At 44.3% G+C, this 16273-nt stretch overlaps 1 pseudogene; it reads left to right on the top strand.

The window, feature by feature from the left end:
• Positions 1-1158, top strand: LOC140722989 (N-acetyllactosaminide beta-1,3-N-acetylglucosaminyltransferase 3 pseudogene; annotated as a pseudogene).
• Positions 1159-16273: the final 15115 nt, after the last annotated feature.

Here is a 16273-nt window from a genome sequence, read left to right as displayed (position 1 = left end):
ATGAGAAGACGTCGGCGATTCAATGAGAAAGTAGTGCTGGGTGTTTTGATTACTCTGGGATTGTTCTTCGTGTTCTGGGATAATGACCAACGTCGAGAGACTGATGATCTTGCAGAAACCTTTCATCTCAATGACCTGCCCAAGGTTGTTACTGCTGATGCAACTAAATCAGTGCACAAGCCGAAGTGCCACGCGAACACGACATTGTTGCACCTGTCCTCATTTCATCAAGAGAAAGAGCACATAAAAAACTTCTTGATGTATAAACACTGTCGAGAATTTGACATGATTCTAAATGTCCCAGACAAATGTGGTGGTCGAGAAGGATCTCAGAATGTCTTCCTGCTCCTGGTGATCAAATCTCACCCTTTCAACCAGGATCGGCGGGAAATGGTAAGGAAGACCTGGGGCAAAGAACGCGAATTCAATGGGGTCCTAATTAAGAGAGTCTTTATCTCTGGTGTCTCTCCTGACCAAAAGGAAAGGAGGAAATTGAATCAGCTTTTAGCCATGGAAAACAGAGAACACAGAGATGTCCTGCAATGGGATTTCTTGGATACCTTTTTCAACCTCACCCTCAAACAATACAAGTTGCTGCAGTGGGTCAGTGAATTTTGCCCCAGAGCTAAATTCATCTTCAATGGAGATGATGATGTCTTTGCCAACACCGATAACATGGTTGATTACTTGCTAGGCATGAAGGTTCACCAACACCTGTTTGTGGGCCATCTCGTTTATGGGTTTGGGCCCAATCGCCAGAAGTCGAGCAAGTATTATGTGCCAGAAATAGTGACCACCATCAAGTCGTACCCACCATACGTTAGTGGAGCGGGCATACTTATGTCTGTGTATACAGCTCACATCATTTACCACATAGCCCAAGACCTTGAACTATACCCCATTGATGATGTCTTTTGGGGGATGTGTCTGGCCAAGACTGGACTAGCCCCACGCTCCCATAGCGGATTCAGGACAGCTGGAGTCAGGGTTCCTTCAACCCAAGATGACTCTTTCAATCCTTGCTATTACCGTGAGTTGCTGCTAGTGCACCGTTTTCGGCCTTTCGAACTGCTATTGATGTGGGATGCGCTGCATGATGCCAATCTGAAATGTGCTCATGCTGCCCAGAAGTCTGCATCCACGAAAAGGACGGCATGAGTCATGAGAGAATGTAACAACCGTTGGAATGTAATGCAGTTTGTATACATGTGTTAATCAGTTGTTTATGCAATGTAAGAAGGTTAATTCCGAAATTATATTGGAGTATACATTAATTCATAGAGTTGGTGCCTTTCTACATTCTGCAAATGTTTGTAAAGCTGTCAGGTGTCATCACTCAGCCTAATTCTTAATGCACCCATAATGATATTACAATATTGACAGGAGCACCACAATTTAAGTCAATTGTAAAGTTATTCCAAGTAAGCAGTCCTTGTTGCATTGCGTACAGATAGGTACAGCATCTTCACTTGGGGCATTTGTATAATAAGCCACCAATAAAATTTGTAGTTACAGTTATATCTGTGTATTTTTTTCTTGCCGTTTCTTACATGTCCCTTGCAAAATGTGAAAGAGACAAATGCATTTCTTGGACTGGAACTGTGAGAACAACAAAGAATCTAGATCTAAAATTGTCTCAGCGTTGGAGGAATAGAGAAACTTATGGTCATCACTTCTGTACTCAAATGTCAGTCTGCGTTGTGTCTCTGTAACTACATATCATATAGAAACACACACGCAGGAGATGGCTTTAACTGGAGTATTCACATTGCAGAGAGGGAAAGAGATCAATGAACATGTGGGGACAACAGATCAATATGCATACAGTGTCAGCAGTCCATACGTAGTGCGAAGGGGAGTGGCATTAGATTTGGCAGGTGTCTTGTCTAAGACAATGTACTCGGTTGCCAGTGTCATGTTGCTGGTATTGACACGGTCATCACTGAGAGGTAAGTCCGGTAGCTTTGACTAGTGGCCAACCTGGACATCGGAGATCTGGAGAGGAGGGAACTTCAATAAGGCTCATTGTCCGAGGGGCAGCTCACGGCAGTGCAATAGAGCAATCGGTGACCAATCAACTAGTGGCCAATCGGCATTTGGGATTGATTAGTAAGAGCAAATTAAAGGAAGGTGGGGCAAACCCAGTGGCCGTCGTCTGAGTAGAAACATAGAAAACCTACAGCACAATATGGGCCCCTCGGCCCACAGAGCTGTGCCGAACATGTCCCTACCTTAGACCTACCTAGGCTTTACCCATAGCCCTCTTTTTCTAAGCTCCATGTAACCATCCAGGAGTCTCTTAAAAGACCGTATCGTTTCCGCCTCCACCACCGCCGCCGGCAGCCCATTCCACGCACTCGCCTCTCTCTGTGTAAAAAAAAACTTACCCCTGACATCTCCTCTGTACTTACTTCCAAGCACCATAAACTATGCCCTCTCATGCCAGCCATTTCAGCCCTGGGGAAAGCCTCTGACTGTCCACACGATCAATGCCTCTCATTATCTTGTACACCTCTATCAGGCGACCTCTCATCCTCCATCGCTCCAAGGAGAAGAAGGCCGAGGTCACTCAACCTATTTTCATAAGGCATGCTCCCCAATTCAGACAACATCCTTGTAAATCTCCTCTGCACCCTTTCTATGGTTTCCATGTCCTTCCTGTAGTGAGGCAACTATAACTGAGCACAGTACTCCAAGTGGGATCCGACCAGGGTCCTATATAGCTGCAACATTGCCTCTCAGCTCTTAAACTCAATCCCACAATTGGTGAAGGCCAATGCACTATATGCCATCTTAACCACAGAGTCAACCTGTGTAGCAGCTTTGAGTGTCCTATGGACTCGGACCCCAAGATCCCTCTGATCCTCCGCACTGCCAGAAGTTTTGCCTTTAATGCCATATTCTGCCATTATAGTGTAGGGACTGCGGTTGCACGAACATTATTAGCAAAACACTCCGACACAAGACGGGTTTCTTTTTGTTACAGACAGAAATGCCAGTTTGGTACTACAGGTAAACTGCATTTCTACATTGGTGGAGAAGTGTGCTGACACCCCTCGCTATCTGTAAAAACTGTGACGAGATTCTAAGGTGTATGCAATATGGACTGTGCCTTTAAAAAGAGAGAGAGTTGGTGTACACCGATTCAGAGAGAGAGAGAGAGAGAGAGAGAGAGAGAGCACCAAGCAGCTCGTGAGTCGCCATGGTTACGGAAGGGCGGGGCTCTATAATGTACAGTTGGCGTTCAGCATGTTTGGGATATATTCAAGGTCAGCTGGCTTTTCAGACAGACACACAGACACACGGAAGACACGGACAGAAATGCAGAAGAAATAGACACTGGATGAACTTTCAGTGACCACGAAAGGGTGGGTTTTGATCGCAGTGTGGGAAAGGGGTGACCGGTGGAATGTTATCGGTATGTTTAACCTTTGATAGCTTTACTGCGTGAAGGCGGTACTCTTTTGTGTGATCACAAAACTTTAACAGGACTTCGGAAGGCAACGGAAAGATCGACGACATCAGCTTACTTGGAAAACAAATCACCTCTCTCTCTCTCTTTCTCTCTCTCTCTCTCTCTCTCTCTCTCCCTCTCTCTCTCTCTCTCTCTCTCTCTCTCTCTCTCTCTCTCTCTCTCCTCAATTCTACTCAACTTAATATCACGAACTGAACTGACGTCATTCCTATACCATCGTAAGACTGTATCATTTACCACCTAAGCTGAAGAGGTTTGGGGTTTTATATTTACACACTTACATTTGCATAAAGTCTGCTAACCTGTTTGATTTATCTGGTTTTATATTACGAGATTACGTGGATACTAATAAGTAGTGTTTTATTTGTAACAATACCAGACTCCAGGTGTGTTACATTTCTGCTGGTTCTTGTAAACCGTTATGGGGTACGTAACAAAACCGTTCCAACCCCTACATCACACCGCATTTCTGTAAACCCCTTCGACCCCTACAGATCTCTGCAAAACCTCCATCATCCACCCTGGTGCATTCAGACGGTAGCAGACCCGAGAATGATACCGTCGTGTCAGATTGAATGGCTCATAAAACACTGTTGGCCAGAAGAAACTACAGTCTGATCAAGGACAGGGGAAGCAGACAAACCAGTTCTCTCTGTTTCCCCCCATTTTGTGGACTATGAACGGATTCTTGCACTGGAATAATTTAATCAGAGGAACTGAATGTGGACACAGGAAGCTTCAGGTAATGTTCTGCTAAACCTGAGTACATTCTCAAACAAGTCGCCATTTGTTATGTGAAGGGTGTGAACTCTGAACTGATTCTTGACTCTGGGACAATCTAATCAGAACAATAAACCTGAGACCATGCTCAGAGGAGCAGCTACTTGTTATGTAAAATGCCAGACATATCAAAGAAGCAATCTGCAGTCTCGTTAGACTCTGTCTGGGTTGCCTCATTTAACTGGTTTGGACCAGTCAGGGTGTAAAGATACGAATGCCCAAGGCTGGGGTGGGCAGAGCCACGTAAAATATGTTGGTTGTAGCTCTGTACAATGATCAGTAACCATGTGACCCAGGTAGGTCAGGTGACCTTGAGCCAATGGTTTGGGGATCCAGTGGTTCAACTGATGAGGAACAATATAAAATTGGCTGGGGTGGAAATAAAAAAAAGATACTTGTTGGTAAATACAGATTCTCTGTATCTCATTGATCATTGTTACAAGGGATGACTCTTGTCACAGTGGCGTCCATCATTAACATTGCCCACTAACAGGACCTGCCCTCTACACAGTGTTACCATCGGGAAGGAGATACAGAAGCCTGAAAGCTCAGGCTCAGCGATTCAGGAACAGCTTTTATTCCCGCTGCCACCTGTATCTCAGTTTTGTTTTCTCTATATTTATTTATCCTGTATTTCATTGTACTGCTACCGTAAAGTTAACAATTTCACGACGTATGTCTGTGATATTAAATCTGGTTCTGATTCTTTAAATGTATCTTTGAAACCTTTGATTCTGATTCAGATGCAGAGGGGATGTGTTAGATCGAACTTATATTAGTTGAAAGTCTCTCAGAACCTCGTGTACTGTGCTGTAACATTCTATGTTCTGTGCTCGATCGAGCGTACCATATCTTGCTATAGTTAACTAAGTCGATTAATTATTTAAAGCTATAACGCCTTGCTTTTCCAGACTACTCTCAACGCGTCCGATAATAAAGTGCAGGAGAATTAATAAAAAACAATAGGGTATATAAATCAGTACCGACCGCTGGATGATCTCGATATCTTTGCTCGGAAAGGACTCACCAAGTATTATGTAATGATGAATTGCCCTCGGTGTTCAGACTACGCCGGTCATGGGGTATGAAGGGAAGTATCTGGACAAACAGGAACTTTAGCGATAGTCAGTATGGGTCAATGCGTGGTAGGTCATGTCTAACCAATCTCGCAGAGCTTTACGAGGTAGTTACCAGGAATGGTGTGGAAGGCAAGTCAGTGGATGCCGTCTAACAGGGATTTCAGCAAGGAATTTCGCAAGGTTCAGTAGGGGAGGATGCTCTGGAAGGTTCAGTCGTTTGGATTTCGCGATGAGGTAGTAAATTAGATTGGCCATTGGATTCGTTGGGGAAGCTAGAGTGTGGTAATGGATGGTTGTCTCTCTGACTGCGGACCTGTGATGAGTGGAGTGTGCCAGGGATCGTTGCTGTGTCCGTTGTTATTTGTAAAATATATCAACTATCTGGATGATAATGTCGTTAACAAGATCAGCAAATTTGCCGATGACATCAACATTACGGATGTAGTCGACAGTGATGAAGAGAACCGGAGCATGAAACGGAATCTGGACCAGCTGGAAAAATGGGTTGAAAACTGTCAGATCGCATTTAACACAGACAAGAGTTAAATTTTGCACTTTGGCGGACCAGACGGGGCTGGTCTGACAAAATGAGAAATAGGGCACTGAGGAGTCCGATAGAACAAACGAATCTAGGAATGCAGGTCCATAATTCAATGAAAGTTGCACCACAGTTAGACAGGGTCGTAAAAAAAAATTCGCTCATTGGCCTTCATAGAACAAAGTACTGAGTACAGGAGTTGGAAGTTACTTTGCTTTTCTTTAAGGCTTTATTGGGGCCTAATTTCGAATACTGTGTGAAGAAAGATGAAAATAAGATTAAAATAATGCAGAAAAAAATTACACGGCTAGTGCCGTGACGGACTGAATGTTTTTTTTTATTTAAAAGGAAAGATTACGTATGACAGCACTTTATTCTCGAGCGGGTAGAAGACAGAGGGGATATTTGATAGATGTATACAACATTATGAGGCGTATAGAGAGTGTAAATGCAAGCGGGCTTTCTCCACTGATGTTGGGGTGGAGAATACAAATGGAAATCATAGGAGAATGGTGAAATGTGAAATGTTTAAGGGAAAGATGAGTGAAAACTTCTTCAACCAGAGGGTCGTCAGAGTGTAGACAGTGCTGCCAACACAAATGGTAATTGAGATTCCGATTTCAACGTTTAAGAGATGATTGGATAAGTACACGAATGAGGGGGATATGGATGGCCACCGTCCGTGTGCAGGTCGATGGGAGTCGGCAGTGTAAATAATTCCTCCCGGACCTGACGGACTGAAGGCCCTGTTTCTGTGTAGTGGTTCCCTATACCGGACTGACTGCATGTCCGGGTTACAACGTAAGTGTCTCACAGCACTGACCAATCTAGAAAGTCGTTGATACTGTTCGATCCCTCTGTCTTCGCACACACTGAAGCATGGAGACTGAGTAAAATGGATGGTTACAGCATGAGGAGACGGAAGTGCAGACGTGAGATGATAAAGGGAGTATCACTCTGCAGGAATATACCTTCACTCCTTCAGTAAGGCGGTAAAGACAGTAGTTCCGGGCTGGAGGTGGGTGTGACAGTGGTCCCGGTACAGTGAATCATTGGTTCTTCAGAAGACGTGCTGAGGCCTTTTGCTTTGGAAGTTTCTATTCTGTATTCTCCATTTACCGGCGACGGTTTTGAAGGAAGACAAGTGTGAGCACAGGTGTTCGCTTTGCTCTCTCCGCGTTTTTAGCTTATGTAGTTTTGTATGTTTCATTTATGAATTATTTCAGAGGTAGACACGGATTTCACACCGGCCACGTGGATTCATGGTTAAATAGATAGAAACATGAGCGCATCTAGACCCTATGTACAATGTACTGTGTATGTTACTCAAAATGGCTTCTTTGTGTAGGAATGCTTCCTTGTCTGATAAGTGTTTCTCTCGCAGTTGTTTAGCTTTAGACTTGCTGATATGGGGATTGTATTCATTTGTTAACCAATGGGGAATGTTATTTTGTCTTGTCAGGCTGGGAGCTTCGGGGTTTTCGCGGATTTTTCAGGGGAGTTGGGAAGAAGACGCCGAGGAAGGTGGACGTGCGCTGCACTGCTTGGTCGACCACCGGGGATGGTCCCAGGTGCGGGGACGTGGAGGTCGGAGGTAAGTGACGAGAGGTCGAAATGGTTCGATGGTTGAGCTCCAACGATGTGCACTAAACTGACTGAACTCTGATAAGTTGGCGCCTTTTGCTTTTTCTTTTCTTTCATATATGTTTTATTGCATAGTACTCTTTTAGTTTTAGTAAAATCTTTAAAGTGTATTTCATAACGGTATCCGGTGTGAGTTTGATACTGTGTGTGCGCGCGGCATAAACTTGATTCTCACAGCACCTGCGTGTACGGGAGGTGGAGTTGGTGAGTGGCTGGATCTCTTTTTCCCCTAGACATATACCGGCCTGTTGGGTGAGTGTTATAACTATATGATAAAACCACGATTTACAGGTAATCTGACATTGGGATAAATTGATGCATACTTGAATTGGGTATTTGGAATGGGCATTTTGAAAGGTTGGTGCTTTTAATGAGCAGCAAAAGTTGCCGCTGAACACTTTGAAATGCTGGTTGTAGGGTTCAATGGGAAAATATTGTTTTGCGTTCATTGTAACATGTGCCCTGTAATATGTAAATGGCACGTCAGTTTAGATAACGTGGCGGTGCAGTCAATAGCTCTGCGATTGATTTACATCATCAGACCTAATTCCGTAAACTGGCATCTGCCCTGCAATATGCAAATGGCAGGTCAATTTAGATAACGAGGTGATGTAGTCAACAGCTCAGCGATTTGCCTACGTCATCAGCACTAATTCTATAAATTATCCAGTTGCTGCTGCGTGATCAGATTAAGTCGGTTACTTCCCTCAGCCCTGTTTTTCGGAACTTCAGAGTCCAAATATAGTTGTAAATTGTATTGAAATTTCGATCCTCCTTGCGGAACACGGCTGCCCGCTGCCTTCCGGCCAGAATTCTCTCTGTCTACTACATCATCTGCCTCCTGTTAGGAAGAAAATTCTGAATCAACGCAGCCAGGTTTCCCTCAATCCCATGCCTCCTGACTTTCTGAATGAGTCCACTATGGGGAACTGATCAAGCGCCGGACCAAATTTAATGCACCCACATCGACTGTTCTGGTCCATCTGTTTGTTTTTCACTGTTACAATTAATTCAATCTGGCTAATAAAGTACAACATGTCCCTCAAAAAACCTTGTTGAATCTCCTTAGCCAGATTCCGTTTCTCCAAATGCTTATAATTTCATTCTACAATAATATTCTCCAATCGTTTATCTATTACTGACGGAATACTCCCTGGTCTATAATTCAAAGGAGTATCCCTATTATCTTTCGTCAGAAAAGGTATAACATTTGCCACACTCCAGTCTTCTAGTTCTACTTCCGTAGCCAGTGAAGACCCAAATATCCTGGATAAGAGCTCAGTAAGTTTCCAGTCCATCCTCTTTCTCAGCGTCGGCATCTTCGAGAATAATCTGCCTTTTTACACTGTGTTCACATTCATCAATGTATTCAGTGAGGAGCTTCACCGCCTCCTTGGACTCCAGACACAAGTTTTCCTCTTTTACCTCTGTACTGCCCACACTATCTCCAATCATCTGCAACTTTGCCAAGGACTTCTCAAGTGCCCTTCTAACTCTTCTAAGTCCATTATTAAATTATTTCCTGTCTACATTGTGACCCTTCATATCCTTACCAGAGCCTTTCTCCCTAAATCTTAAGTATCTTTCTTTCTTCCTCTTGACTCGTTCCAATTTTCTTGTCACCCAGGGTTACTTTACGCTATCATACTTTCCCTGCGCCAATGACACAAACCTATACTGAACCCCATGTCAGTGCTCCCTAAACAATCCCCACATATCGGTTGCGTATTTCCCTGAGTACATCATTTCCCAATGTACGTTCGCAAGTTCCAGCCGGGTCGCACCATAATTCGCAGACCCCCCAGTTAAATACATTCCATGCTCCCTGGGCCTAACCTTGTTCAAGGTAAATGTCGGGGAGTTCTACCCTTTCGTTCTGAAACGCTGACCCGCGGAGAGATCTGTCACCTGATCCGTTTCCTTTTCCAATATTAGATCCGGTATGAAGCGTTCGCTAGTCCACCTTTCTTCTTATAGTGCCATGAATCCTTCCTGGACGCAACTGAGAAATTATGCCAGACCCAAACATTTTACCCTGGGGAGGTGCCAAATAATATTGTGGGAGTTTTAGATTTCCAGGGTTGGTCTGACACAATGAGAAATAGGGCACTGAGTAGTACGGTAGAATAAACGAATCTGGGAATGCAGGTCCAGAATTCAATTAAAGTTGCCGCGCAGTTAGACAGGGTCGTAAAAAAAAATACTTTTCGCACATTGGCCTGCATAGACCAAAGTACAGAGCACAGGAGTTGCAATGTTATGTTGATCTTGCTTAAGACATTATTGGGGCCTAATTTGCAATATTGTGTGCGGTTTTGCTCAACTACCTACAGGGCAGGTGTAAATAAATTTGAAAGAATACAGAAAAAAATGAACACGTCTATTGCCGAGACTGAATGTTTTGAATTAAAAAGAAAGATTACCTATGTTAGCACTAATCCCCAGGTGGTAGAAGACTGAGGGTAGAATTGATAGAGGTATACAACAATATGAGACGGATGGACAGTGTAAATGCAAGCAGGGATTTCAGAGGGAGACACGGATTCTACACTGGCCGCGTGGATATAGGATCAAAAGAACCGAAATTTGAGCGTATCTACACCTGATACAGTAAAACCACGATTCACAGGTAAATTGGCATTCGGATCACTTGTTGTATAGTTGAATTAGGAATTTGGAATTGGCATTTTGGAAGGCTGGTTCTTTTAATGAGCACCGAAAGCTGCTGCTGAACATGTCGAAATACTGGTTTTAAGTTGTACTCCTCCACTGGCAAAGAATGCTTAAAGTTATTGTAGCATCTGCCCTGTAATATGTAAATGACAGGTTTGCTAAGATAACTCATCGGTGCAGTCAATAGTTCAGTGATATGCGTTGTCAGCCCAAATTCCATTAATTTTTCCAGCTGCTACTGGGTGTTCAGATTAAATCGGTTATTTCCCTCAGCCCTGTTTCTCGGAGCACTGCAACTGAAGAGTCCAAACAGAGTTGTAAAGCGTACCAGAGTCTAAAGTGTACCACAATTGCGACTCGTCAGGTGGAACACGGCTGCCCACTGTCTTCCAGCCAGAATTCGCTCTATCTACTACGTCATCTCCCTTCTGTTAGCAAACCAAATCTGAATCAACGCAGCCGGGTTTCCCTAGATCCCTTGCCTCCTGACTGTCTGAGTGAATCTACTATGGGGAACTGATCAAACGCCTGACCAAAATTAATGCTCCCACATCCACTGTTCTGATTCTGCTTTTGGTTTTATTTTCACTTTTTGAAATAACAAAATCTGGCTCATAAAGGGCAACATGCCATGTTGACTCTCCGTAGCCAGACTACGTTTCTCCAAATAGTCAAAAGTTCCCTGTTCAATAAACCTCTCCAATAGTTTACTCACTACCTATGTAAGACTCACGGGTCTATAATTCCAAGAAGTATCCTCATTATCTTCCGTCAACAAGGCAATAACATTTACCATGCTTCAGCTTTCTAGATCTACTTCCGTGGCCAGCGAAGACCCAAATATCCTGTCCAGAAGCTTAGCAATACCTTCGCTCACTTTCCCAAATCACCTGGACTATATCCCTTCCGGAACCAGGGAATCATCCATCATAATGCTTTCCAAGTTTCCAGCGCATGCTCTTTCTTAGCGTCGGCATGTTCGAGCATATTTGCCTTTTCACCCTATGTTCAGATTGATCAATGTATTCAGTGAGGAGCTTCACCGCCTCCTTGGAGTCCAGACAATAGTTTTCCTCTTTTACATCTGATCTGTCCACACTCTCTCCAGTCTCCTTCTGTTCCTCACAGCGCATCTCGCCAAGGCCTTCCCTACTCCCCTTTTGATTCTGAAGTACATTATTAAATACTTCTTAGTCTGCATTGTGACTTGCCATAACCCTACCTGATCCTTCCAACCTGAACTTTAAGTATCGTTCTTCCTCTTGACGAGTTGCTCGAAATTTATTGTCACACAGGGTAACTTTACGCTATCATTCTTTCCCTGCCTCAATGAGACAATGTCATACGGGGGGCGCTGGGAGCGGACCCAAATGCAATACACAGACACTGAAGTACTGGGAACTGGACTAGACTAGATTTCGGGACGGGACTGGACACAGACAGGAGCTGGGACAGGAACACACACTTGGGCTAGGACTTTGGCTAGGAAAGCGGGACCAGGTCAAGGAACTGAGAACTAGGAGCCTGGGCTTGGACTCCGAGCCAGAGACTGGACAAGGAACCAGAACCTGGGTCCTCACTTGGGTTCGGGCCACGGAACTAGGCGAGGACATGACTTGGCTACAAGACTGGACGAGGCTTGGGTTCTTCGAGGCTTGGCTGCAGGACTGGACGAGGCTTGGGTTCTTCGACGCTTGGCTGCAGGACTGGACGAGGCTTGGGTTCTTCGAGGCTTGGCTGCAGGACTAGGCGAAGCTTGGGTTCTTCGTGGTTTGGCTGCAGGACTAGGCGAAGCTTGGGTTCTTCGAGGCTTGGCTGCAGGACTAGGCGAAGCTTGGGTTCTTCGAGGCTTGGCTGCAGGACTAGGCGAAGCTTGGGTTCTTCGAGGCTTGGTCTGCAGGAATAGACGTGGACCTCCGGCAAAGGACGAGGCACATGGAAAGGACAAGAACCCGAAGCCTTGACTTGGTCTTGGAAGAACAGGAAAACGGAGCGTTAGTCTTGGGTGGACAGGAAGACAGAGACATGGAACACAGAGCCGGGAGCCCTCCTTGCGAACTGGACTTGGGACCGGGGCTCTACACAGAGTCAGCACTCCTCCTAGGGAGCAGGACGTAGGGGCGGGACTCGTTCACAGAACACAGAGAGATAGTTTTCAACTCAAGGTTGCGGTAAACGGCCGGACCTACCCAGCGAAGGCGAGGACGCAAAGAGACAGTTCCAAACAACGATAGACAGTTCCTTATCTAGACAAAGCAAGGATCCGGTCTTGCTCCGGCTCTAGAACTTGACAGCGATACAGGCGAGGACGCAGGCAAGGCTTCAGAAGGAAGGGAAGGGAACAGGCCAGCCAATGAAGCTGAACCCAGGAGCTATTTATGTAGCCAGCCCAAAATGAGAATCAGGTGCCTCAGTTAGAGCACCAAACAGAACAAGGGAAAAACGGAAAACCTGGAATAAAGAATATGGACTGGACCGTGAACCGGAATGCGGAATTCACGGACCGGACCAGGACAGACAAGCCAATACTGCACCCCATGAAAGTGCTCCCTAAACAATCTCCACATATCTGTCGCTCATGTCCCCGAGTACATCATTTCCCAATGTACGTTCCCAAGTTCCTGCCAGGTAGCACCATTCATCGCAGACCCACAATGTGAATATGCAAGTGGAAGAGTGGTTTATTGTATTTTCAGTTATGTGGAAGTCGGTGGAATTATGGAGAGCATAGAAGATTACCAAAGATTACAACAGGACGCAGAGCAGTGCTGAGAAGTTCCCGATGGAGTTCAACCCAGAATATTATGGAGTGATTCACTTTGGAAGGATAAACTTGAAAGCAGAGGTGATAATTTCTCGACTCAATCGAGAGCCGCAAATTACAACGAATTTCATAATGGAAACAGAGCGTTAAGACTTTCTCCCATAAGCCGACGTCTACAAGCCATCGCTAGAAGTACCACAATAGGCACGGAATGGTGCAGTGCAGGAGCAGGAACAAGAGTGATTGAAAGATGAGCTTCAACACATCCGCTGTTCTGCACATACATATAGTGACACTCCAAAGGCAATATATCTGAAAGTAAATCAGGAGAAAAAATACAACTACGTGGCAAATAATAGAACAGCCTGGGAACCTGTGGAGAGTTCAGAGATTTCATTTGCTACTTTTGTTCAAAGAGCGAATGGATGGACAAATAGTGGTAGAATTGTGGCAGGTTTGAGAATATCTTAAATGTTAAACAGACTGCACCGCACGTCACGGGTATGAGGTGGTCAGGTCATTCACTGCCAGAGGCCAGGTTCGTGCCAAGCTGAACAAGAGCGCTTTTAAAGTGTTTGGAGGAATATGTGCAGTGTATTTTATTGTAACACATGTCAGCTGTCACTGTGATTTTCATCATTCAAACCCCCCGGAATGACTGGAACGAACGAAAGAAAAGATGAACGAATGTTCGCCTTTAATAAAGAAGTGTTCTTCATTTCCCCTGCCAGAACAAACCTCTTCCTTCAATTTCAGAAACGAATGTGCTCTGTCAAATGTTACAAAATTAATCGACTACAATATGCATGCTTACTTTAGAAGCAACACAGATATATAAAAAAAATCCTATTTAAATAGCTGAAGCCAGGTATCATGGAAAATAACATGGAAAATTCAAATCATATTTTGTTTTAAAGTAAGTAGATTGCAATATCCCTTGAGGAGTCAAATTCATGACACGGTGACAGAGTGAGTAAAAATAGTTTAACGTAAGTGTTTGTGCATTTGGTTGTTACTAATGTCCCTGACGTGATAGCCAAGCTAATTGCCTCAGTGGAATTGCTCTCTCCTCAATAAAAGTCTGCTGAACCAATCACCAGTCCATCTGAGCAGCTGAACGTTGCTTCTGCCAGAATATGGAATATCCGGCTATTTACTATATCGCGGCCATTTTCTATCCCACTCTTGTAGCGGTTGGTGTCCCCGGTAAGATGCCGGAGCTGGATACTTTATGTATGGTGCCGTCGTTACTCTGCTGCGGTATCCGCACTGTTACTAAGCACAGATGCTACCCTCTGCTGAAACGTGCTTCCGGAATGGAGTATTCCAGCTTCTCATTGTTTTATTTTCATTTTCGTAATTTTGCTTACCCTGTTATAGGAAGGACGCTGTCAAGTTGGAGAGGGTGCAGAAGAAATTTACGAGGATGTTCTTTGGACTAGAGGGCCTGGGTTACAGAGAGGTTGGCCATGCTGGACCTTTATGCCTTGGAGAATGGGAGGTGACCTCAGAAGTTTAAAATCATAAGGGGTATTGATAAGGTGGATTGTCATTATTGGAGAGTTGGAGAGCACAAAATGAGAGGTCACAGATGGAGGAGAGGAGGGGAAAAATTGAAAAGAGACCTTGGGGATAACCTCTGTACACGGAGGACAGTGAGTACCCGGAAGAAGCTACCAGAGGAAGTGGTTGAACTGGGTTCAACTCCAACATTTAACCGGCATTTGGACAGGTACATGGAAGGGAGAGGCTTGGAGAGTTATGGGCCAAACTAGACAACTGGGACTATCAGGGAGGATACTGTGGTTGGTATGGACCAGTTGAGCCGAAGGGCCTGTTTAGATCGCATTACTCTAGGATTCCATAATTCTACAGTGACACAAGTTGCATCCTTGTGCAAATAGTTTTACTTGTACACATCGTTCTGCTATCAGTCACTGGCGTCTTTTCAGGGCTCCTGGCATCCAAGGCTTTACTCACACACATTGTGGATCATGCTAACTATCTGCCCTGTTCTGCTATCAATTATCTGTGCTTTCTCTGGGCTCCTGGAGTCCAAGGTTCACTGCTCTTCATGAAGCGTAAATTCCTGCCATAGGTGATGCTGGTGCCGTTTTCCTTTAATAGATATGGGCCTGCGATGGCTTCGCTGTCCTGTCACAATTGCTTACTACTGAATATTTGAGTTGAATTAGCCTTGCCTTTGGGACTAGTTATGCCTTAGTTGCAGCCTTTCATAAAGTGGCTTGACCAATGGATGGCAGGGTGGGTGGGCCACTGCTAATTTAACTTTGAATACAATTCTCTGGTTAAAATAGAAGCAAAAAGCCAAGGTCCTTGAGTATACTTCTCTTTGTTTCTCCTATTGTAGGTTTACATAGACCTGGTTGAAATGCCATGAAAATCAAATGTTTTCAGTAGCTATGCTAACACGTTACCTTCCCTGCACTGCCATATATTCAGTTACTAATCAATGGTCAATAATACATCATCTTCAATAGTATCAGTAACCTGTGAACTCAACCTGAATGGTGAGCGAGCTGGGACCTTCCTCTTTAGAGCAAAGGTGGGGGTGGGGAGGTGGGGAGAGGTGATTTCATAGAGGCGTATAAGCTGGTAAGAGGCATAGGTAGAATGGAGAGCCAACAACATTTTCCCAGGGTAGAAATGACTAATATGAGGGGGCATAATGTTATGGTGATTAGAGAAAAGTATAGGGGTTTTTCAGAAGTAGTATTTTTTAAAAAAAAAAAGAAAATGGTGGCTGTATGGAATGCACAGCCTGGGTAGTGATAAGGGTAGATGCATCAGTGAGATTTAAGAGGCTTTTAGATAGACACATGGATGAAAGAAAAATGGACAGCTGTTTGAGAGAGTAGGGATCAATTGATCTTGGAGCAGATTAAAAGTTCGGTGCAACATCATGGGCCAAAATGTCTGCATTGTGCTATATTGCTCTATGTCTCAGTTCAGTTTAAGCCCCGAGAGGAGTGATGAGACCTGTGAAGCGAGGTGGAATAAACCCTTTGGAATCATATACCTTTAAGGCCCAGAAAAAAACTATGCGATTTTCAGTTTAATGACAGAGATGGTATCCTATAGGTAGATTTCTTTTTCTGCTGGGATGGAATGCTTCAGGTTAATTAAACTTTCAACAGTGTGTAGGGCCTTCCCTATTCCTTACCTTATCACCATTTTGAGGTCAATATTACAAAGCATTAGTGAAACTCATTACAGTTTAAACTTCCCATTCTTCTCAAGCATCATGTAAATGTAAAGTTTTCTTTGAATTAATCCATATTGTTTTCTCTATTTCAGGT

Source organism: Hemitrygon akajei, unplaced genomic scaffold (assembly GCF_048418815.1).
Source record: "Hemitrygon akajei unplaced genomic scaffold, sHemAka1.3 Scf000096, whole genome shotgun sequence".
Taxonomy (NCBI): Eukaryota; Metazoa; Chordata; class Chondrichthyes; order Myliobatiformes; family Dasyatidae; genus Hemitrygon; species Hemitrygon akajei.
The sequence above is the reverse complement of the archived record's forward strand: the minus strand, read 5'-3'. Positions and strand labels throughout refer to the sequence as shown.